The sequence below is a fragment of the Rhinopithecus bieti genome, unplaced genomic scaffold, assembly GCF_001698545.2.
Source record: "Rhinopithecus bieti isolate Rb0 unplaced genomic scaffold, ASM169854v2 scaffold_28163, whole genome shotgun sequence".
Classification (NCBI taxonomy): domain Eukaryota; kingdom Metazoa; phylum Chordata; class Mammalia; order Primates; family Cercopithecidae; genus Rhinopithecus; species Rhinopithecus bieti.
Genome location: NW_016813718.1, coordinates 2,123,609 through 2,133,532, shown reverse-complemented (window position 1 = coordinate 2,133,532; position 9,924 = coordinate 2,123,609). Strand labels below are relative to the sequence as shown.

Below are 9,924 nucleotides of genomic sequence, written 5' to 3'. Positions count from 1 at the left end.
GATAGGCACGTTGTCTTTTCCTTTGATTTTAAATTCTTGGCTCAGATGACATGCCCAGACTATATCGTGTGATGTGACCTTGAAAAATAATTTACATACAAGTCTTGAAAGCAAATCAAGTTTTAAAACAAAGTAGCATCTACTCTGTCGCAGCCTTGACATCTATTACAAAGCAAATGCTGGCTCTTTAATTTCCCTAATCAAAGCTGGTCCTATTTAGCCAACCTCCTCAAGGGGTCCCAGCACCAGACCCACTCCAACGCCTGATGAAGCTCCAGAACAGGTGAGAAAAATGAGAGGGTCCTGCCCAGAGCTCTGGGAGTCGGCCCTCACTGCCTGCCCTTCAGACAGCAAGACAGAAAAGGCATTCATTTTCTTCCTCCACGTCATGATACCAACCGAAATTACCTTTAAATGAGGAAGAAGGTCATTATTTAATCAATAGGATTGCGTCAATTGAGGAAAATTTGTCTCCAGTGTAAACAAGCGGAACGTCTTTGCGCTCTATGAAAACAAGGTTAAATTACTTGCAGATCCAGGCGACGTGGAGAGATGTAGGAAGTGAACCTGAAGCCTGACACATTCAAGGTCTGGGAACAGAAAATAATAGGAATTGTTCTTATTTTACCAGTGGAATCCAGCACAGAGATGGGCACGCCTCTTTACAGAACCCAAGATTCAGAAACATGCCTTACCCTTTGCTTGTGAGGCGGAGGAGGAGGTAGAGGAGGAAGAGAAAGAACCCCCACAAAGAGAGATGGCAACAAAGGTAAAACAAAGGCTGGGCCAGCCGATCCCACTCAGGCTGACCACAGTGAGGGAGCAGCATTAAAATGAGAAATGATCAGGTTTCAGAAGCCCAGCCCTTCCTGCTGAGTCTCGTCCTTTGCTTCATCCATTCCATTCAAGAAGTCATATTGAAAATAAATTATTAATACAATGGTAGCTCACATTATTGGGTCTCACTCCATGCCAAGCATGCCAAACCCAGGTCATGTGTGGTGCTACTCAATGTTCACAACAGCTCTAGAGGTGGGTGCCAGTCATGCCCACTTGGCAGATGTGGAGGAGGGAAGTCGCAGCTGGAGAATGGCGGGCAGTTCTGTCTGTTTCCGAGGCCCCACTGCTTGAACTGCCAGCCTCAGAGCCATCTGCTCGCTGGGTGCTCAGCCCCGTGCTGCACGCTGTGGACTCACAGGGGGATGTACGAACCAGGCCTACCCCTAGGGCATCCCCACATCTTGGCAGAAGGGGACAGAGCATTTACTCCTGTTTAGGGAGAGGCTCAGCTCGTCTGGGAATCCCTGGATGAGCGGACTCTGTGCCTGCTCCTCTGCCGTACCCCTTCCCCATCCATGTCGGCTGCTTTGGCCACAGCACATAAAAATGGGTCCAGCAAGCCACAGTTTCTCCCAGAGGAGGCCCCAAAGATCTCTTGCCCACACCTCCTCGATCGCTGCTAGGATATAAGCTGGAGGCTGTCGGTGGCGAATGTGATCTCTTGTCACTCCACAGGCATCTGGTGAGGTCTAAGTTCCCTGCTTCCTGACAGAACTTCTTGGTGGGGACTTGGCTTCCAGGTTCTCCTCACCCACTCAGGAGACTGGGCTAACACTGAGTGAGGTTTGCTGACACCCTCCATTCATTAACAACAGGACCAAAACCAAGTAAGTTTTAGCTCTGGGCTTTTGGACAGCCAGATTCCAACACTTTGGTGGTGAATCCTGACTAACGTTCCTGCCCCATCCCTCCTCCTCCCATCCCCTAACCCACCCCGCCCAGCTCCATTTCTGAAGTGTCCGAATGTAGACTTCAGAAGCTGCCTTCCTTCCGTGACCATGCTGCCCACATGGCCTCCACTGAGGATCAAGGCAACACAGTCACCACAGGAGTAGGCCCTCAGTTACCGTAGCAGCGATCTGAGGAGTGTGGGCCAGGGGCTTTGGGGCCTCCTCCAGGAAAATTGTGGCAGCACAGCCAAGACAGCAAGAGTGTGACCCAGCCAAAAAAAAAAAAAAGCTTTAAAAATAAGGTTTTTTTTTTAAGTGAAATGAAACATATTTGACCTGGGAAGAAATAAAAGACCTTTCACGTTGTCAAAGTGACAAATTATACAAAGAGGCCTAGCAAATGTGAGCTCCTGGGGAGTCCGTCAGAAGGAGCCCAGATGGAATGGATGAGGCTGGGGGTGACCGGAGGGATGCAGACAGAGGATTTATCCGGGTCGGGTTGGGAGACCAGTCAGAAGGCTGCACAAAGCTACACACAGTCTACCCTTTGTACTGGTATTTATCTAACTTGTCAATTTTATAGCCACATTACCTTCCGAGTGTTCAGGAAAGCAGATATTGGTGCTGTCAAGAGGCCTGGCTGTGGTTTGCACAGCATAATGACAGATGCAAAAAACAAAGGGGAGGGGAGAGGGGCCTTCAGAAACCACAAAAGAGCCTTTATAATTATGCCTCTGCCTCCCTCCTCCCCTGAGAGCATGCCTTTCCCTCACTGCAGAGGTGCTCGCTCCAGGGGTGCTCTCTCCCCCTATATGCAGCTGTGCTGGGCAGCTGCGCTGGGCAGCTGCCTAGCACACATCTACCAGTCACCCTGCATGGACTTGAAGGGAGCTGTTACATGACTGCCTCTCTTCCCCAGGCTAAATAGCTGCAGTCCTTTAACCTCTCTTCATGGGCCTGATTTTCCATCTCTTTAATCATCCCTGTCACTTTCGGCTGCAGCCTGTACTCACCACAGCCCTCCCCCAGAGTGGAGACGCAGCCAACGAGGATCATGGGCCCAAGGGCCTCCAAGAGCTGCTCCTTTCAGACTGCCCCCACCATGGGCCCACCCTGCAGCCACAGGTCCTGGGAAGCCTATGGTCATGGAGCCCCTACGGCTGAGTTACTGCAGCTCATGACCCAATTGGAGCTCTTCCCTCCCTGCTCTTGGATATTCCCCATGACCAGAAAGTCATTAAAATCCCACAGTCTCCTTCTAAGCTGATTCTTGTCATTTTTCTCTTCCTCTTCATCCTTAGTGCCTCACTCCTACACACTAGACCCCTGGAATATCATTTGGACCATGGAGCCAGCCCCCCAGCCAGCTTCCCTGCCACCATTTTCCCCTCCGAGACACTTAAAGGCCAACTTAGGAAATATTTTTTTAAATTGAATGTCATTTTTATCAAGTCCTTCCCCTACTCAAGAGCCTTTAGTGGCTCCCTATTTCTTCTTGTTATAGCAGATATAAATAACTCGCCAGATTCTGAAAATACTCTCACCACTCCCCCAACCCCTCTTCTGCCTATGTCCAGATCTACACTCAAAAAAAGCCTTCCCTAGTTAATCTCCTCCCTTCTCTGTCCACCCCTTTACCCATCCCCACAGTTTATTGGATACTGTTTTGGGTGTCTTGAGATATTGGGTTAGGGTTCTTTGACGGCAAGCAACAGAAACTAACCCTGACTAGTTTAAGGAACAGAAAGGGATAGATTGGCAACGAATGGCATAGTTTGGAGAATTAAAAGCAAGCCTGAACTACAGTCCTGGAAAAGACAGAACTGGACAGCTCTGAAGATCTTCTGGAACATTGTCATCAAATGATCAGCTCCAACTGCCTTCTCTCCTCATTTCTCTCTCCTTAAGATTCAGAATTTCAGGACTGAACATCAACAAGCCCCGTGATCAGGGAGCAGAGTCCTGTGATTGGCTGCCCTACCAAAACCACTCACGGTGTGGGAAGGTTGCAACATTTAGCAAATAAAAATACAGGACGTCCAGCTAAATTGAATTCCAGATAAATAGTGAATAATTGCTCATATAAACATATCCCAGGCGATATTTCCTGATTTGTCTTCTTATTCTTCCCTTCCTTCAGTCCCACTCTGTTGCTCCCAGGTTGGTCAGCACACCTCAGACCTGTACCTGTACCCGCTGTGACTGTACCTCACTGTTAACGAATCTCTTCAGTCCTTTCAAAGTGGCTGTGAATTTTATTTCTTCCTCTTTAATTTTAATAACCAAGCTTCCGTTGACTGGAAACTATACATTAACTGACACAAATAAAAGGGTACACATGCCCTTTGGCAACCTTTCTTATTTATTTTCTCTTTAGCCCCATTGGAGAAAAAAACCAACTTTCTCTGTCTTCTCTCTTTTGCCAAATACTTACAAAAGAGCCCTAATAACACTTTGCATTTGTGTAACTCGTTAGATCTTAACGTACATTTTCACACTTGTTTCATTCAGTGTCTTAACTCCTCAGTGAGTTAAGTGGTTAGCGGGCACACGTAACATAGTGCCCCATTTTACAGATGAGAAATTCAAATGTTGAAAGGTGGGTTACAAAAGCTAGTACGCATCCAAAGTTGTGGATCCAGGACTTGGAACAATGTGTCCTTTCCTCTTTTCTGTAAAGGGCCAGATAGTAAATATTTCAGGCTTTGTATGCCAGATGGTTTCTGTTGCATCTCCTCAACTCTGCCATTGCAACACAAAAGTGGCCATAGGTAATACATAAATGAGTAGATGGATGTTCCAATAAACTGCATTTATAGAAACAGGCCAATGGGCCATATCTGGCCCACGGGCTATACTTTGCAAGCTAACCCCTGCTTTACACCACACAACAAACACTTTCCAATCTTTTTAAGTCTATCACAGTTTGCCTCCAATTGGGATGCCATAATTTTGACCTCAGTCAATTTTAGATGACTACTTTTTTCTCTTCTCTTTACCTCTTATGCAACAGGATTGTTGGGACAATGACCAACTTGGCTTCCCACACCCACTTGATCCTTCCTACACTGTGGCAAAGTTTTCTCTCATATGTGTGCATGTGCTCAGCTAAGCCCATTCTTCCTCCCCTGGGTCCTTCTTTACCCGCACATGAGATCAGTACCAACAGACCTTGTGGGGAGGCAACTGTCTGGGATGGGTCATCTTCTGAGGCCCCCAGGATTAACCAGGATACCCAGAGTTAACCATTAAACAGGATTAACCATCATCCTTCCCTCTTTCCTTTACTCTGGGCTTCGCGTGCTTCCTCTCTTGGGCCTTTTCCATGGCAAGTTTGTCCCCAGGAAACTCATGCCTGGAATGGTAGCTCTACGACCTGGTCTTTCTGTGGCCCACGGAAGATGGGGACTGGGTTCAGGTTCTTCTTTAACCTACAGAGTGAAAAGACTGGTTCAAGTGCCCTCCCTAAGAAGGGTAGGAGCTCCTTGAAGGCAAACTAGTTTGGTTTATACCTGTCACTGTTTATAAACAGGATCTATAGATCCTGAGCTATACTGAGGGCTGGAGGCTGTACGTGGACAGCAGCCTCCTGGGCAAAGAGTCCAGCTGCTTAGATGACTGGGCTTACAAATCCTCAGACATGCTGAATGGCCACCTGGAACCTGAATTCTACATTTTGGGAGCCAGTGGGCCATGACTGATGCCTCGTGAAGGGGATGCCAGGTCTTTAAGTGGGCTTCACAGGTACATATGTCCGTGTGCACACCGGAGTGTAAAGGCAAGAGACCATAGAGATCAAGCTGCCCAAATCCTTCATTTACAAATAAAGAAACCAAAGCCCAGTGATATCATCTCAGTTTTCCATGATGCCAAGAAGTAAAAATCCATATTATCTTTATAAATAGTATCCACAAAGATGATGATAAACTTGGTCAATGAAACTGATATTTATAACTATAAAGCTTTCTTTGGATTTTTGGGGTTTTTTTGTTTTGTTTTTGTTTTGTTTTTTTGAGAAGGAGTCTTGCTCTGTTGCCCATGCTGGAGTGCAGTGGTGCGATCTCGGCTCACTGAAACCTCCACCTTCCAGTTTCAAGTGATTCTCATGCCTCAGCCTGTGATTCTCATGCCTCAGCCTGTGATTCTCAGTCTCCCAAGTATCTGGAATTACAGGCACACACCACCATGCCCAGCTGATGTTTTTAATTTTTTTTTTAGTAGAGACAGGGTCTCACCATGTTGGCCAGGCTGGTCTCAAACTCCTTACCTCAGGTGATCCACCCACCTCAGCCTCCCAAAGTGCTGGGATTACAGGCATGAGCCACAGCGTCTGGATAAATATCAACATAATTTAAATAAGGGGCAGAGAATATGCCCATCCCGGCACAGCCCAAAAGCCATACATGAGATCAACTTTTTCAGAAATACTTAAGATTTGTTATCAAGACTTCCATATGTCCAAAAGTGGAATTCTCTAGAAACACCATGAGCCTCCTCCAAATATTTTTGTAAAGTCTCTAAAAGGGTCAAGAGAGGCAACAAAGAGTAGAGGGCACAAGGAATACTTCAGCTTTTAATGCTCTGGCTCTGCCACTTTAAAATTGTGTGACCTTGAGCAAATTACTTAACTTCCCTAAGCCCCAGTTTTCTCATCTGTAAAATGAGCATAATGATAGTACTTACCTCATAGAGGTAATGTAATAATTAAATGAGACAATGTACACAGACCACCTAACAGGGCTGACAATAACTACTTAATATTTACTAGTATCATGGTGGTTGTTGTTGACACCACAGACTTTTTGCCTTAAGTTCAACTCTAATTTTGAGTTGCCTCCTTTTTCAACTGTGAAAAAGGGATAATCATTTAACAGGAGAGACAGATAACTAGAAGTTAGTTATGACCTGGACAGAGTGCTCTGGCTCCCTGCCCAGAGCCACAGTCTGCCCCAAATGATCTCCAGGTTAAGAGACAAAGTGGCTTTTCTGAGCAGGGTTGCCTCTGAGGGGGTGGCCTCCAGGCAGGACCCAGCTCGTCTGGAAGAGGTCATGATCTCAGGTCAGAGGTGCGAGTAATCAGGGGAACAGGCCAGGAAATGTGAATAAGGCTAGTGCACAGTTTTCTTTTTGGACAATCTTTTTGGCATTACGATGTTTTAGTCAAATTGTGCCCTGCTTGGAAGTCCTACAGGTTGAAGGCAAGGGAAGTCAGAATTTGTACAACAACAAAAAAAAAAAACAGAAGGCCCAGGATAGCTCCTAGATAAACATCATCCTTCAAGGACATCTCGGGTTGGGCAGACTATAGCATTTTCATCAACTCATGCCATTAAAAAAAAAAAAAAAAAAGACAAAGAAAAAAAACAACCCACGTAGAACTTGATTTTTCCGGTGATAGAAGAAACACAGTAGACAAAACAACTTTCTCCTTTTCCCTGGGTTACTTGGCAGCAGCAGAAAACACTTGACAAAAAGTTTCAGAAGGGCTCGATATTGAGTTTGAAAAGTACAAATTCCCACAACAATCACTGACTAAAGTAGCAATATTTTAGCCCTTCACAGGAATCTGGTTATTATTACCATTTATGCCAAGTATCTTGTTTCTATTCTTTGTGATTTAAGGTCATTTTCTCTGTAAAAGGCCTGCTTTGTTTTAAGCACTACACATTGACGTTGGTTTCAGGAGAAAGAGGACTGGGCAAGTTGGGAAAGTATCGTATTGTGCCGAAACATTAGATGGCCTGGTTGTAAAGAAACCCTTTGTTTTTGCTCTGAACCTGATGTATTTTTCTGGTCTTCATTTCCTAGTTCAGTGCACTAATTTCAGCATTGTCCACCCTGACAATGATAATACCTGTGCTTGAGCGTGGCAGGTTCCAAGGAGGGAATCCAAGAGGTTGTACCTACCTGGACGGGCTGGGGTGCAACCTGGCCAAAGGAGACCCAAGTCAATACCCATGTCTAGAAAGTCACCCTGTGACTCAGGGTCCATTGTGTAGACATCTTGTGAGAAAGGATACCAAGAGAGTGAAATATCTTGCTCAGTGATATACTACCAGGGACAATTTTTCCCCTTGAGGGACACTTGGCAATAACTGGAGACATTTTTGGTTGTCACAACTCAGAGCCAGAATACTATTGTGCCTACTGGGTAGAGGCCAGGGATGTTGCTAAACATCCTACACTGCACAGGGTGGTCCCCACAGCAAAGACTAACTCAGCCCCAAATGCCAATTGTGGTAAGATTGAGAAACCCTAAGACACACAGTGGCACAGAAAGCCCTGAATGGGCAGGCCCCTGCCCACCTGCCCAGCCTTATTTTGCCCCACTCCCCCATTCTCTGAACCCCAAGTGCATAGACACCTTCCATTTCCTGACTTCACTGTGTACCCTCAGCATATCCAACCCCTCTGCCTGCCAGGCTCTTCCTTGCCATGCCTAGTTAACACCTTCTTCTCCCCCAGAGCTCACCTCAATACATACTTTCTTGAGATGCCTTCCCATCAAGACTAAGTCAAATCTCCCATTCTATGCTGTCTCCCCTTTATTCTTTCTTTTTCCAGGGCTTTTAAAGTATCTTCATGGGCCCAGGTGTGGCAGCTCACACCTGTAATCCTAGCACTTTGGGAGGCCCACATGAGCAGATTACCCAAGTCAGGAGTTTAAGACCAGCCTGGGCAACATGGTGTCCAGTCTCTGCTAAGATACAAAAAATTAGCCAGTTGTGGTGGCATGTGACAGAGTGAGACTCCATTGGAAAAACAAACAAACAAACAAAAAAGTATCTTCATGGCTTTTCTGAATTCCCCCAAGCTCCCTGCCTCTCAGCTCTGACATCTATGGGCTAACAGCACGAACGCTAGAGTCCCATGATTCGTGTTTGAATCCAGTTCCGGCACATTCTAGTTGTGGGAACTTGGACAAGTGACTTAACTTTTCTGTGTCTTTGTTTTCTTACCTCCAGCATGAAGATAATAACAGTACCTAGCTCATGCGGATGTTGTGAGGATTAAATGAGACAGGCTGATATAGTGCTTAGGACAGTGTCGGACCCACTGTGAGCACTAGAGAAAATTCTGCTCTTACTATTACTTTGAGAATTTAAAACTGCCATTCTAAGACATGGAGCTACAAGATGAGCAACATATGTGGCTGGGGACGGTGGCTCATGCCTATAATCTCAGCACTTCGGGAGGCCGAGGCAGGTCGATCACCTGAGGTCAGGTGTTCGAGACCAGTCTGGCCAACATGGTAAAACTCTGGCTCTACTCAAAATACAAAAATTAGCTGGATGTGGCAGCAGGTACCTGTAATCCCAGCTACTCAGGAGGCTGAGGCAGGAGAATTGCTTGAACCCGGAAGGTGGAGGTTGCAGTGAGCCAAGATCATGCCACTGCACTCCAGCCTGGGCGACAGAGCAAGAATCTGTTGAAAGAAAGAAAGAGAGAAAGAGAGCGAGAAGGAGAGAAAGAGAAAGAAAGAGAAAGAGAAAGGATGGGAAGAGAAAGGAAGGGAAGCGAAGGGAAGGGAAGGGGGAAAGAAAGAGGGAAAAAGGGAGGAAAGGAAAGAAGGAAAGGGAGAGGGAAGGAGGGAAGAAAGAGAAAGGAAGGAAGGAAGGAACTAGGGAGGGAGGGACAGATGGCGGGCGGGCAGGCGGACAGGCAGGCAGCATATTTTCTTCCCAGCAGCACAACCCTACATCACTGTCTTTTTCTTTTTGCTACCAGAGAAATCAGAGCTCAGATCAGAGGCAGGGGAGTCAATGTCAAATGCTTTCTATTTACAGACAGAGAAATTGAGACTCAGAGAGGTTAAGGGATTTGGAAAGGTCACATGGCAGGTTTTCTCTACCTATAACTCTCTCTCTCTCTCCTTCCCCCTCTCTCCATCTCCCTCCGTCCTTCCCTTTTGAGATGATAACTGGTGTGATTCTTAATCTACACTAAATGAATTATTCCTTAGCAACTATCTTCATCAGACTACAGGTCCCTGCTTCCAGCCATTCTACAAAAGACCTGGCAGTTATAAAATCCAGGCTTATCAGAACAAAACACACCAAACAGAACACAGCAAGGTTTCTAAACAGAGATTTAAGGTGCTTGCACAAAATCCTGGAAAAACAAAAAATCTAAGCCTGAAAAAAAGTAGACCAAATGCAAATAATAACCTAAAAAAAAAAAAAAAAAAAAAAAA

At 45.9% G+C, this 9,924-nt stretch overlaps 1 long non-coding RNA gene across 1 annotated transcript in view; it reads left to right on the top strand.

Moving 5' to 3' along the window:
• The first annotated feature begins 538 nt into the window (after positions 1 to 538).
• LOC108513211 (uncharacterized) overlaps positions 539 to 9,924 on the top strand; it is a 16,449-nt gene continuing 7,063 nt past the window's right edge. Inside the window, exon 1 of the long non-coding RNA XR_001880812.1 lies at positions 539 to 769. This is a non-coding gene — a long non-coding RNA (uncharacterized LOC108513211). The remainder of the gene's footprint in view (positions 770 to 9,924) is intronic.